Source organism: Cebidichthys violaceus, unplaced genomic scaffold, assembly GCF_023349555.1.
Source record: "Cebidichthys violaceus isolate CVI_PGR_0920_01 unplaced genomic scaffold, fCebVio1.0.p SCAF_1, whole genome shotgun sequence".
Lineage (NCBI taxonomy): Eukaryota > Metazoa > Chordata > Actinopteri > Perciformes > Stichaeidae > Cebidichthys > Cebidichthys violaceus.
The window spans coordinates 23,198,626-23,211,517 of NW_027176262.1; the positions used below are offsets into that span (position 1 = coordinate 23,198,626).

Below are 12,892 nucleotides of genomic sequence, written 5' to 3' on the forward strand. Positions count from 1 at the left end.
ATCTGCAGCATTTCTGTGGTGAAGACCAAGAGAGGCTTGAGCTGTGTCTGTATGGAATGCAACATGACTCAATAGATGGAAAGCAAAAGAATTATATTGTATAACCCATCCATACAGGAAAGAGGGGATGATTTAAAACTGCTATATGCAAGATTGGTAACACAATTATAGTTGTGCCAGCGGCTCGCAGCCAGCAGTGCTAAGCAGCACAAACAGTGCAATCTGTGGCGATAGCGCTGACGGAGCAAACTGTGTTTACCTGGAGGGGAACCAGAGGGTGGGCGCTTCCGCTAACGGTCGGGACGGCATTACCGGCTGTAACCGGTGTGTGTGTGTGTGTGTGTGTGTGAGCACAGAGCGGCGGCCGTGATCCAAACAGCGGGGCACGCTCACGTGCAACATGCACTAATAAACTACATTCTCTGCTCCGGTAGACATTACTCCACTGTATCTTTACGTAGCAAAGTGCTGTCTGCTGCCATATTAATGCTCTGAATCCTGTATATTGCACCTTTAAGTTTCTTTAATATGAAAACAGCAACAAGCAGGTTCCCGCATGTGCCTTTTATGCCCTTCATATTCACCAGCACATTCCTTGTCAGTGATGTTTTTTTTATCCGAATCACTTTGAACCTGATTCATGGTCATGGCACATCTTCAGTGGCGTGTGGAAAAGGTCCACGGCGAGGCACGGAATGGATTTGGGCGTCCATGGTGGCTAATTGTGATTCATGGAATTGAGAGAGCTGTGTTAAGGATGTTAGGCATTTAAGAGTTGTCTTCTTCACGGGATTATCTGCGAAGGAGGAAGTCAGTATTCAGACAGAGCTGACTGGCACGGCACGATCAGCTTCCATCCAAGTAGAACACTTCTTCAGGCATGCAAAACATGCAGACTTAAGTCACATAATCCCTTTCAATATTAGCAAGGATGTCAATACGCTGACATAAATGGATAGGATACAACAGTTTTGCAGGCTTACTGTTGTTGCCGATCACAGTGTTTGCAGCGGTAGCTGGCAGGTTGCTATTATTAGCCACCGCAGTGATATAAATGTTACCGTCGATCCACTGGCACTATGACGACAAAACATATTTGAACCGTTGGTGAAACGCTATCCTGTCTAATAAAATATCATCTAGAGGATTCCGGGCTGCGTTTTTATTCGTTGCACTGACGTTGTGGCATTTATGAGGCCTGCAGTCATTGGAGTAAATAAGTGGACACACAAAGCTAACACTCGAGCACAACTCTGGGGCTAAACAGACAATGGAGCTCGGCAAATACGGAGTTCAAATGAGTCTGTAACTGTGGATCATAACAGGGCTTTTCTGGTGTTTTGTGGAAACACTGCTTTGTCAGTGTGACTAAGCAAGGCTGTCCAAGTCCAGCTAACCACGACTGTCAGCTCGAGCTATATGAAAAACAATGGCTTTTCAAAGCGAGTGTCTTCAGGCACAATGTTGACGTTACTATTCAGATGTTGCTAAATGTTGAAAATGGCATTGTCTTTGCTCTTCCTCTTTTTTTTGCACTGCCAAGCATTTGAAACCCTGCACTTAACATATTGGAAGTGGCATTCAGTGTTAAACGCAACATATTTCAGGATGTTCTCATTGTATCCTGTCAATATTTGCTGCTGCAGCAGCAGTCCAGTTTCTTCATACAGTCATTAAAGTTTCATTGTATATCATCTTACCTTATCACGGACTACAATCTGGACATAAAGATTCCATCGATCGGTTGAAGGTTTTAAATTCTTGAATGTGGAAACCTGGAACATTTCAACATAGCCGACCATTTATCCATTTATACCACTCCTGTATCTTATTCCTATGCCGGTACATCCGGGATGAAAACTTATCATTGGAGTTGTGTTCAGTTCGAAAGTCATGAACTCCAGTTAAATTATTGACTTTTTAAATGAGTTTAAACTGAAGCAGCGAACAGAAAACTCACTGCAATTAGTTTATATTTGAATAAATTGAGCTACAGTAGATTCAAATTAAAAGAGCCAACATTAAAACATGTTTAGCTTTTATGAACTGTCATATGCTCCACTATGATGGTACAAATTGCTAATGATAGAAATACAAGTTAAGACAACCGCCTTGTATGCTTTAATATGAAGGGATCTGTTATTGTTTTTAGTCTACCCGTTTGATAATAATTTGCGATTTGGACATGGTTCGCTGTGTTTGGGACATTTTGAAAATTGCACGACAGCATATCGTCGTTCACATCATTAGATTGGTGGTAATAAGCTGTGGGCCATAAAATGACACTTTTGGGTTTGAAATGGTCCTCAAAATGTCTTTAACTTTGCCTCTGCTGAATACTTAGGAGCAAATCTTTTCACTTTCCATTTTCAACCCTGACAGAGCTATAAGCTACCTCTCATCAGACTCCTTGCTTTCTCTTTTTAATTCAATGGGCACGACATCCAATGATTAGTTTGATCAGTGCAGTGACTGCCTTTGTGTAGCAGAGTCTTTTTTTTTATTATTGCGTCTCCAGGCAGCAACAAGGCAAAGCAGCTGTCTGGGGAAGACATAGCCTTGGCTTCTTCTTTTGCTTCTTTATGTATTGAAACCTCTTGAAACGCAGGTGTTATTGCAAGTTTTGTCCATGTGCCTTTTTGTGGGGCTTTTTTTTTTTTTTTTTGGGCTCAGATCAAGTTTTATTGCGCCAATGTTGGTGAGGGCACAATGATTTCCCCAAACAGCTGTTTTGACCTGTCGGTGCCAAGGAAATATGAGGAAAATAACCCCTTTTTAAAAGGTGCTTCGTGAAGGCTGAGGTGGTGTTTGTGCAGATGATGGGATGCAGCATTTTTGGTTCCCATTTTGGCAAGTTGAGGATGCATTTCCTCAGACCACGTCTAAATTTAAAAGAGCCAGTAGATTTTTGTACAGTTGGTGAAGACGCACACATCCCAAAATCACAAAAACAACTTGAATCTATTACAAATGAACATCTAAAACTCATATAATAAGGTCAAAAATACATGTGTTCCAGCTGTCACTAATTTGAAGGATGTGCATGTTTTCAACGTGAAATAAGTAACACAAGGATTCAAACCAACAAAGCCATTTATTATGTTAGTTATATATACGCTAAAATGTAATAGTTTTGTTTGCTAAATACCTACATGCGCGTATTGACGGATAGAATGCTACATTTAGCTTGTCTCCTGATTTAAAAAAGACTAAATGCGTTTTAACAGGGACATGATGTACCCTTGGGAGAATATTTGCAATGCGGTGTAATCACATTTGGGGTGCTTTTGGCCTTGTCACATCCACAGGAACAGTTTAGCCACTCAAAGGGAAAGACGGACTTGATTCTCCTCGCAGCCATTTAGGAAACAGTCTGCTGCTTTTAAATGGGACAGCTGACATGATCTGCCATTACGGAAGCTTATCCCAACCCTGCCTGCCGATGATGCTGGAGATTTCTTCATTCACTTTTGGAGAGGCTGAGCGCAAACATGAGCAAAAAAAAAAAAAAAAAAAACGGTAAACTAGTGGTGGGATTATGCAATTTTTTGCATACTAGACGCTCAATCTAATCCTGGTGCAAGACAGTTTGTGAAGACAGCTTGTACACCTACATTTAAGGTTTCTTTTGGGAGCCACAATTGCATTAAATTTGGTTTGCAATTATGTTCAAATTTGCACCCAGTTTCACAAAAACAGAACCTCATAGTGCAAAAGTTCCAGCGTATTGAGCAATTTTCATTTCTACCGCTGCAAAGTATTATTTTAAAGTACTAGTGTCAATTGGACAACAAAACTAAATGATTAGTGCGTCTAATCGGCTTCACTGCTGCTGTCCTGTGCACATGTTATGTATGCATCACCTTCCTTCCTAGTTCAGTACATTCACACAATATACATTATTGTTATTTACTATTAAAAGCTTGTGTTGTAACATGCATATTAAAAGAGAACAAAAAAGAAATGTGCAAATCATTTGGTGATGAATGCATTCAGGAGTAGGCTATTAATGATGCATTCACCTCATAAATCACGACGAGGGACGATCCGGAGTGATGCGACACTGAGAACGTGGTGCGTTGCTCTGTGGAAGTAGGAAGCCTCAGAAGTTGCTGCGTTGAAGCAAACGCGTCCTCCTTGCACGCCATCTCTCATACCAGCTGATTATTTATGTGGTACCGGTAAATGTGCTGAGCGGTGGTAAGCGTATAAATAGCAGTACGGACATCATCAGAGGCTTCGGCTCACGGGGGGGGGGGGGAGGGGGGGGGGGGGTAAAGAGCTTACTACCAGAGCATCAGATCATGAGCAACGGAGACGATCCTCCCTGACTCATCAGGAACAGAGGGAAACTCTGATCCCTCGCATTGTCTGCGTGGTGAAGACTCGTGTGTAACCCTGCTGACCTCTGTGGCCACTGGCGCACAAACATTGCGATTATTGCGTAATTATTCATATGACATGACGAAAGTGCATTACTCCAATTACCATGTTCACCTTGGTTCACTGACTTATATATATATAAATATGCCGGACATGGTTTATGATAGCACAGACTTGCAAGTGTAACACTTTTTTTTTTTTTTTTTTTTCTTTAAATGTATTATTTTATTAAAAAATAGCTGCATAACCAGAGCAATTATTAGAGCGTATTTTATTTGATGTGATTCTCTGGGGCAACTTGTATTATTGCTCAGTGTCACACCAGGACGCGATTTTACTTCCTAACAAAGGAGTCACAACACCCTAGTCACGGTAAATATTAAAGTTAAACACAATTTATTTATTTTTTCCTCGTCGTTTTTTGTTGGGTTTTTTTTACACCGCCTCGCCGTCGCCATTATCTCTGCGCTCTCGTGTGCTCCAGCTCTCTGCAGTATGCAGCCCACGGTGCAGGCCTCCACTTTGCCGCGGGTTGTTGCTTTTGTCTGGAGCTCTCTCATCTCTGGAGGTCACACTGGCTGCCCTGAAGGTACTGGTAATGGTCAGTGTGCCAACTGTGTGGGCATGCTAAGAGAACCATATGCTGTCTGTTAAATCACACTCAGCGGAGGCTGCAGTGTAACGCGGCTGTTTGGTATCTGACGAAACATGCTTAAAAAGCCATCAGCAAGCCACGTGTTAGAGCAGGTATTTATAGCATCCGCTCCCTTTCTCAACATTTCACCTCTTGATTTGTATTCCACACTGATCGCTTCAAGAGAGGGGGGGGATTAAAGAAGCAGAATAACCAGGCCTGGCTCACACTGTATGTGATAGCCTCTCGCCACTATTCATCCAACTGGTTAAGTTCACCCTAGCTCCAGATCAAATACGTGTTTCTATATATGCTTTTTTATTGGAGGTCTTATAATGGCAATGTGGGTCCTGGACTCAAAATGTTTATTTTAGCCTCGTGGCGAGTCAAGCCGAATAATGGAGAAGTGGATGTGCTGTGTGCCGAGCATTCTCACACTGCAATGGAAAGGCCCCGGTAGTAGGTTCCTTTTCACTCCTCATTAACAATTCTAGAGGGTGTTTTTCGACTGGGAGGCGATAATGTTTCCAGTCCCACACCAAAGGCTAACAGGTACTGCAAAAATACTGGGAGTAGAATGTTGCAGTTTACGGTGTGTAATTGTTTGCGTTTCTGTTGAATGCCCATCTGTAAACTAAAGTCGGTGGAAATATGTCAACTGAAACATCCATTTTGTCAAAACTGCGGAGACATAATGAAAGCTTACAGTCATCCGAGCAGCGCCTGCCTCGCCCTGTGTGCTGAATCTCCGAGGCCCTGAAACGCTGAACAAATAGCTGTTTGTCCTTGAGGATGAAATGAGAAGGCTGGGTTGCTACACTGGGTTTAGAAAAAGAGGGGAAAGCAAACCACCACCCTGACAGCTGCAGTTTCAGCAACTACTGGATCACCTATCATAGTTTAATTAATCTAAAGGTGTGATATGGTTTTACACATTAATCTATTGTTAATTGACTATTCATTTGACAGAAAATGAATTGGCAAATATTTTCATCATCTATTTATTGTTTAAGGCGGATCAATTGATAATGAAAATAATGATTAGCCTTGTATTAATTAATAATCCTGCTGCATTGGCACAGATATGCGATACGGCTGAAAGGAGCATATGAGCCTATTGATCATCGAAGGACATTTTGGAGCAGCAAAAAAATTTATTTTTTTAAATGTGCAACCTTTTCCTCCTCCGCTGCAAAATACACATCCTACTACCAGTGTTGTAATTAGAAAAAACAACAAATAAGTAAAATCTCTCACAAACCTAATAGCTGTGTCACTCAACTGAAGCCTCTGTGCGTGCGGCGAACGCGCTTGATGTGTCTGCGTGGGAGTTTGATGAATAGATGGAGGGGCAGTTAGCATGCAGTCGCTATGTCTTAAGATTACAGCTGGAATAGCTCTGGTGATATTTGCAGTGTGTGTGTGTCTGTGTGTGTGTGTGTGTGTGTGTGTGTAGCAGGTTTTAATCAGTTCCTCTGTGTTCAGGTAACATGAACATAAGATGGACGTCTCCGTGAAGTGCGACATGCGTGAAATTGTACTTCTCACGTCACCGTCTCAGGTCAGTCAGAAAGCCGGACGTTACTTTGTGACATTTTGAAAGTAAAGGATTTCAGTTGCATAAAAAAACCCACCCACACAGAATGATATATCGCCGATTTCTTAGTAGCACTAGGTAGGTTTTACTTTAATTTAAGCTATGGAATACCGCCCACATGTTGAGTTACCTCTCGTAGTCGAGAAGTGAGTTGCAAAGATGACATTAAAGAAGAAGAAGAGGCACGTCTCTCTCTCTAGATGTCATGGATGGCTGACTGAAGGTTGCTCTCAATGTCAGGGTCTTTTGTGTTTTCACTTAACAGAAGTGAGAGTTCGGGTTGGTAAATATGTCTTGCTTGGACAAACACCCTGTGTTGCTTTGGCTGGGGCTGATAATAAAAAAAAAGGACTGTTGAGATCCTAATCAAGATTGTTGCCTTGGCAATTAAATCTGACAGAGGAGAATCGGAGCAATTCCTCCGTTGTCATTATTCCTGGAAAAAAAAACCATCGGTGGAAAGTGGTCCCTTTTTTCTTCATTTACAAAAGCTTCAATTAACTGTAATAGCTCCACGTACGCCTTTAGTTGTGCACTTGGGAAGGAGAGAACAAATTGTGGGTCCCTTGAATTGTTTGAGTCTATATACAGTATTGCAGCAGTTGAAATGAGTTCCAAGAAGTTTTATTTGTGCACAAAACTATTTACAGCTAAAATGTTTAGTTTGGCGGTGAAGTTCCTGCATGAGATTGATGAACATTCAAAACAAGGTGTGCATGAACACATTGCACCAGAGGCACTTAAAAGTTGGTCTTTTTTTTTTTTTTTTTTTTTTCGCAACTGCTTAAATTCATTTATGTGCTCTCAGCTGGTAAAATTACCAGAAAAGATAAGTAAAGTGTATCATGGCAGTTAAATGCAGCCTGACTTTCTGAGGTCAGTGACTGGAATAACTGTGGAGCTTTTTTTTCCTATCACATTTAAGAAACCATGCTCTTGAATAAAGATTGGAAAAACATTTTAAAGAATGATTTATACTTTTCATTTAAAGACTTTGGATAGTGTTTTTTTATGCCTTTATCTGTTGTGACATGAGCTTCAATTGATGGCATGTCCGACTAATGTCCTGCTCTTTATTAGATTTGGAGAAAGGGAAGTTTGGAAAGTTAACACTCCTGCAACACCAGCCAACATAGTGTTGCGTTCGTCAAACTCGCTTGTTAGCCCTCACGCTAAAAGCCTTGTCTCTCGTAATATTAAAAGTAAAACATGCTGAAAATACAAACAGGCATGTAAAGTAAGCAACACCAGGACTAGCTAGCTGTACGCTGTTTGTTTCTGTGTCTTCTATGTGGACGTTTGTCAGCTGGTTGTTTGGGACGTGAAGCTTTAGACGGATTCTTCTGTTTTATCGTGAATTTAGCCTTCAAGTGCACATTCAAGACTCCTTTTACAAGATTAACATTTTGAAAGAAGTCAGTTGACTTAAAAAGTCAGTCAGAGAAGGCGATGTTTTCAACTACCTTTTGGAGGGAATAGCTTAACTAGCTAGCTAGCTAGCTAATTAAGCTAGCTAGCTAGCTAGCTACTGCTGATAAAGTCTCCTAACCACAGTTGTCATTTTGTAGGGCAAAGTTAACGGTCAGTTATCACTGTACGCTAAATTTAATTTGATCGGTTGAATTCTAAGTTTATGACCCAGATTGGAAGACAACTCATTAAAAATAGTTTCATTACAAGAAAATAGAAGGAGGAATTTGAATTTACAATGTTATTAAAAACATGTTTTTGACAGTGGACGGTGTATTTTTGATATGACATCTTTAAATAAACTGTACACAAATATAACCGTGTATTTTGTATACCTGGGATAGCGAATACGCCGTTGTGTCATCCCACTTCCAGTCGTCCACTTGTAAAAACCTGTTAAGCACCTTGGCCTTATACCTTGAAGGTGGTGAATGTTAATATTCATCAGCAGTGGTGGACATCGGTTCCCTAGTTTAACATAGAGTCGCAGAATCAACGCCGCTGTCAGGAATGATCTAAAAAGTGGCAAATTAAACATAATTTGCTCGTATACGTTTCAACTCTATGGTGGATGTGGAGCTTGTTGCAGTATTGGACTGCATTTCACTGGAATGTATTTCTACATTGCACCTCACTGACATCATTTTTAAAAGTACTCTCATTGTCACTCGCTGTATGATAGCTCTCTGTCACTCTGTTGCATTCATTGGCTGAATTTTAACCTGGTATGGTAAATGCATAGGGTTTATTAATGGTGGCAGTCTAATAATACGCTATGTAATGACTCAACATTATACAAGGACCCATTACTTATTTTGCAGCACAAATGAAGAGTGCTAAAACCTACAGATGGAACATGTTCTATTCATTGAATCCATTCATTGCATTTAATAGTTGTGGTGACCAAAATACACATGGAAGTAGCCCAGAGTACAATCCAAGGTTAGTCATGACACAAGCTGAAGACAGATAGTGGTGATGTGTACAAAGCAGGAGTCCTCTGTACAGAAGAAGGAACGTAAAAATTATATTTCTGCTGCAATTTCTCCTCTTTTAAATTCCCTTTTGCAAAGAGGCTCTGGGCAGAAAATGGTTGTTCCGCTGCTTCAGAAATATCAAATCATTTGTATTGAGTCTGGAATGAAATCAAATATTGAACTATAAATTGAACCTTTTTATGATTCTGACACTATTACAACTGGTGCCGTATGGCCCCCAATGTTATTTGTACTTTGCACATTAAGGTGTGACCGTTTATTTCTCTCTGCAGACTGCTTTGAAGTGAACCCCGTGAGGAGCATCCAAAACGACTCAATATTCTGGTGAGTTCCCAAATTGAAATTAAAACCCTCTTCACATTTACATAATGTACTACCACACATACCCCATCCAGGCTGAGAACAGGAGCAGAAACGGATGGGGCAAAGGGGATAGAAGGGAGAGGCTTTGAGGCTATTTATCACTCTCTGACGAATGGATTGCGGCCGCTGATAGCACACGGCTTCCTTTTGTCTCATATGTCCGAGTTTAACAGCCTGCAAAATCTGCGCAGTCCTTTTGTGAATTCGCCCCTTCACTTTTTATTCCGCATGGGTCAGTGTGTTCGACTCTCCATGCATGCATATTCTCAGCACATCAAACGCAAAAGGCACACCCTGCAGTGCTACCCATTTTCTTCCCCTTTCCTCCCACACATTCAGCATCTCATTCTTCTCCTCCGCTCTCTGTCACATGCAGACTTAACCACATGTTCACATGCAGAGAGAGAGAGAGAGAGAGAGAGAGAGAGAGAGAGAGAGAGAGCTTCCGCAGAGTGACACTGTTAGCTATCCTCTCACATAGGCAGGGTTGGGCTGGCGCCACGGCTGTTTGCCTCATAGCCTGCGCAATGGGAGTCGGCTCCATTATCAGAGCTGCTGCTTCGCCACCCTGCAGCAAACCCAGCATCCTCTGCTCCTGCAGATTTAATTTCTTATCTCAATAGGGAAAACAGCCCCTCTGATGAACGGCAGAAAAAACACCCTGGGCCGCTGTGAACACGGATTGAGAATACATATATAATAGACGGTTTGATGAACTCGTGAACGGGGCACAGCATTTGATATTCCTCACAGGAGTTTGTGGTTGGACATAGGTGTTCAAGGGAATTTGCTTTACACTCTAAATAATTATACAGGGAAGGGAAGCTCTCTGCTCCATTAATCCAGTGGCGAGGCAATTATTTGTGGAGCCGCCATCAAGGACATATCAAGCGTTGAATGTCACATAATTTGTGCTTCACATTCTAGGTCTCTATGTGGGCAGACAAAGACAGCTGTTCAGCTGCCGTTCTCTCACATGACATAAACTTAGCAAGAACCAGGTTCCACGTTGTGGGTAAATGTCTTCACCTCTCGTCAAAGAGCGTTGCTTTATATTCTTTATGACATGTTTTCATATATGGAAAGAAGACATCCGAGCTTTGTACTTGTTACTTTTCTACCTATTGTTTTTCCACATTGTTGTCCCAACATGCAAACGTTCTTTCTCGCTCCATTCGGTTAGAAGTCTGTGATGAATGCCAAAGATTGGACTTTTTTTGCAGCATCTTTCCTAACAGATTCATCAATGTCCACTACAGTGGTAATTGTGTGGCTCTAAAACAAAAGGTATAATGTGAGCACAAATATGTTGTGTAACCTGATATACCCTGGCTGAATTGGGTTTCTCGTGTATTACAGTAATCACCAGGTAGGGCTGAACTTACTGATAGTAGCACTGATCTTATTTGTGGTCTAACGAGTCAAGAGCAATTTATTGCCGTCGTTAAAGCTCTGAGATCTGAGATTCTCTGCTTTGCAGTTCATTTAAGAATGTCACTTAAAATATCCTTCTCTTTAAAGCACTGTTAAGCTTAAATATTGTTTTTATTATAATTAATGCCCACTGCTGTGTTGTAAAGCATACGTTTTCAATGCAACATAGCTGTGTGTGTGTTTGTGCAGGAGTAGAAACGGGTAAAATAAAATCACACGGCTGTACAGACACCATATCAAAGCATGTTTGAGAGACATCACCTCACGCCAGGCATGGCTGCTAAACGCTGCAGATATTGATTCTGATCGTTTTCAGATGGCTGGGGTTTACATAATGTGGCACCGTAAGAGGTAATTGATTTTTTTTTTTCTTGCTTTGAACTGGCGGTCCTGCAGGATGCTTCTCTGCACAAGGGGAGTGTCTGACTTCAGCAATACTCGGGTAAGCAGGGATCGGGCTGTATCGGCCACGGTCGTTTGGCGATGGGGTAGAAATAGAAAGTTAATAACCACAGCGTCAGCATTAACAAAACCATAGGTATTCACCGAGAAACAAGAATAAGAAAATGTAACAAAAAATAAGCAGATCCTTAGTGAGGACGGTTTGGAAACAGACGGATTAAATCAGTTAGTTTGATTAAGCATTTAGAATATTAGCCACTCAGAGGCTTTTAGTGGGTGATGTTAAATTACACACAAGTTGATGATTTTGGGGTATGACATTATTCATTATCATCATATTCTTTGATAATGTGATTGCAGTTTCTTTTCGGTTGGGAACAGAGTGCAGGGAATGAGTTTGACATCTTATTACATGTGAGGTCCAGGTGACAATACTTTCGTTACTTTCCCCTCTAACAAGCAGTTTTATGTAGAAAGACTGCTCAGAATAGAGTGCGACGCAGGGCTAATACAGATCCACAACTCTCTATAGTCTGCTTTATCCATTTGTTATTGTCTTCATATATCCTTGTTAGTGCATAATATGTCTGCTTTGTAGAGTCGTTTGTACTGAGAAACACATTTGTAGACGCTGTGACACTTTGCTACCACGAAGACACACCACAGGTCTTTGAAAGCAACAATGCAAACAGGCCTATGGAAACTCATTTTGAGGGACAAATTGTAACGTTTCTGCTGTTTACTCTTCAAAGATGCACTGATTATCATGTTTCAAGCATTTTGATTGGATTTCTTCCCGCTCAAACTAAAAGGTTGTGAAACAATCGCATTTCTTATTTACAGAGACTAAGTTGTCAACGTTGTCAATTCGCAAGTAAAAAAAAAACTAATTAGGTTTATCAGGCTTTCCCTAATTGCAGACAATGTCTCAAACTGCTGGCTGACAGCCGCAATATGGACACAATAAACAAAAAAAGTTCAAATGCATTTGATAGAAAAGTAAGAATGCAGCAAAAAATAAAAAAAAACGAGCGAGTAAATAAATAAATAAATATCATGTAATTTAATTAGTGCTGATACTTTGGAAAATGCTTAATAAACAGTTCTCCTTCCCTTAAGTTTGGCAAAGGCTTTGTAAAGCGTTACCTCAGGTTATAAAACTACCCAGTGTTGTCTATATAGAATTAAATCAATATAATGTTTAATAATGATTAACCAGCCCAAAGCAAGGTATTGTATAAATGATTGATTATGAGCAACAATGCAGAGTTTACTGTTTTGTATTTAAGTGTGGAATGGAGAGAGTATCAATGTATTACTCTTTATTAAACGATTTCAGTTCCTGCAGTCTTGCGCTTTGTTCTAAATTATGTTTTTCTCATGTTACCATACAGCAGGAAACGGCAAAACCAATTGACACAAGTCTAATATCTTGTGGAAATTTGAATTAACCTTTTTCCTCCATGAAAACACATTCAGCACGGCGAAAAATATCAGCGCACCAAAGTATAGATTTCGACTCACTTTGAAATTAGACTCTCTTCATGCAAATCACTGTTTTGATGTCTTTTGTTGGCATCTGCTGCTTTTCTCAGGGCGCTATAATTAAGC

General features: G+C 40.7%; 1 protein-coding gene across 2 annotated transcripts in view; it reads left to right on the forward strand.

The window, feature by feature from the left end:
• The window catches only part of lrfn1 (leucine rich repeat and fibronectin type III domain containing 1), a 93,298-nt gene that overhangs the window by 40,814 nt on the left and 39,592 nt on the right, over positions 1-12,892 (forward strand). The window contains exon 2 of one of the 2 annotated variants that reach the window (XM_068715896.1): positions 9,355-9,406. The exons of the other annotated variant lie outside the window; for it this stretch is intronic. The gene's annotated coding sequence lies outside the window, so the exon portion shown is untranslated. The remainder of the gene's footprint in view (positions 1-9,354; positions 9,407-12,892) is intronic. 2 annotated transcript variants of the gene reach the window in all.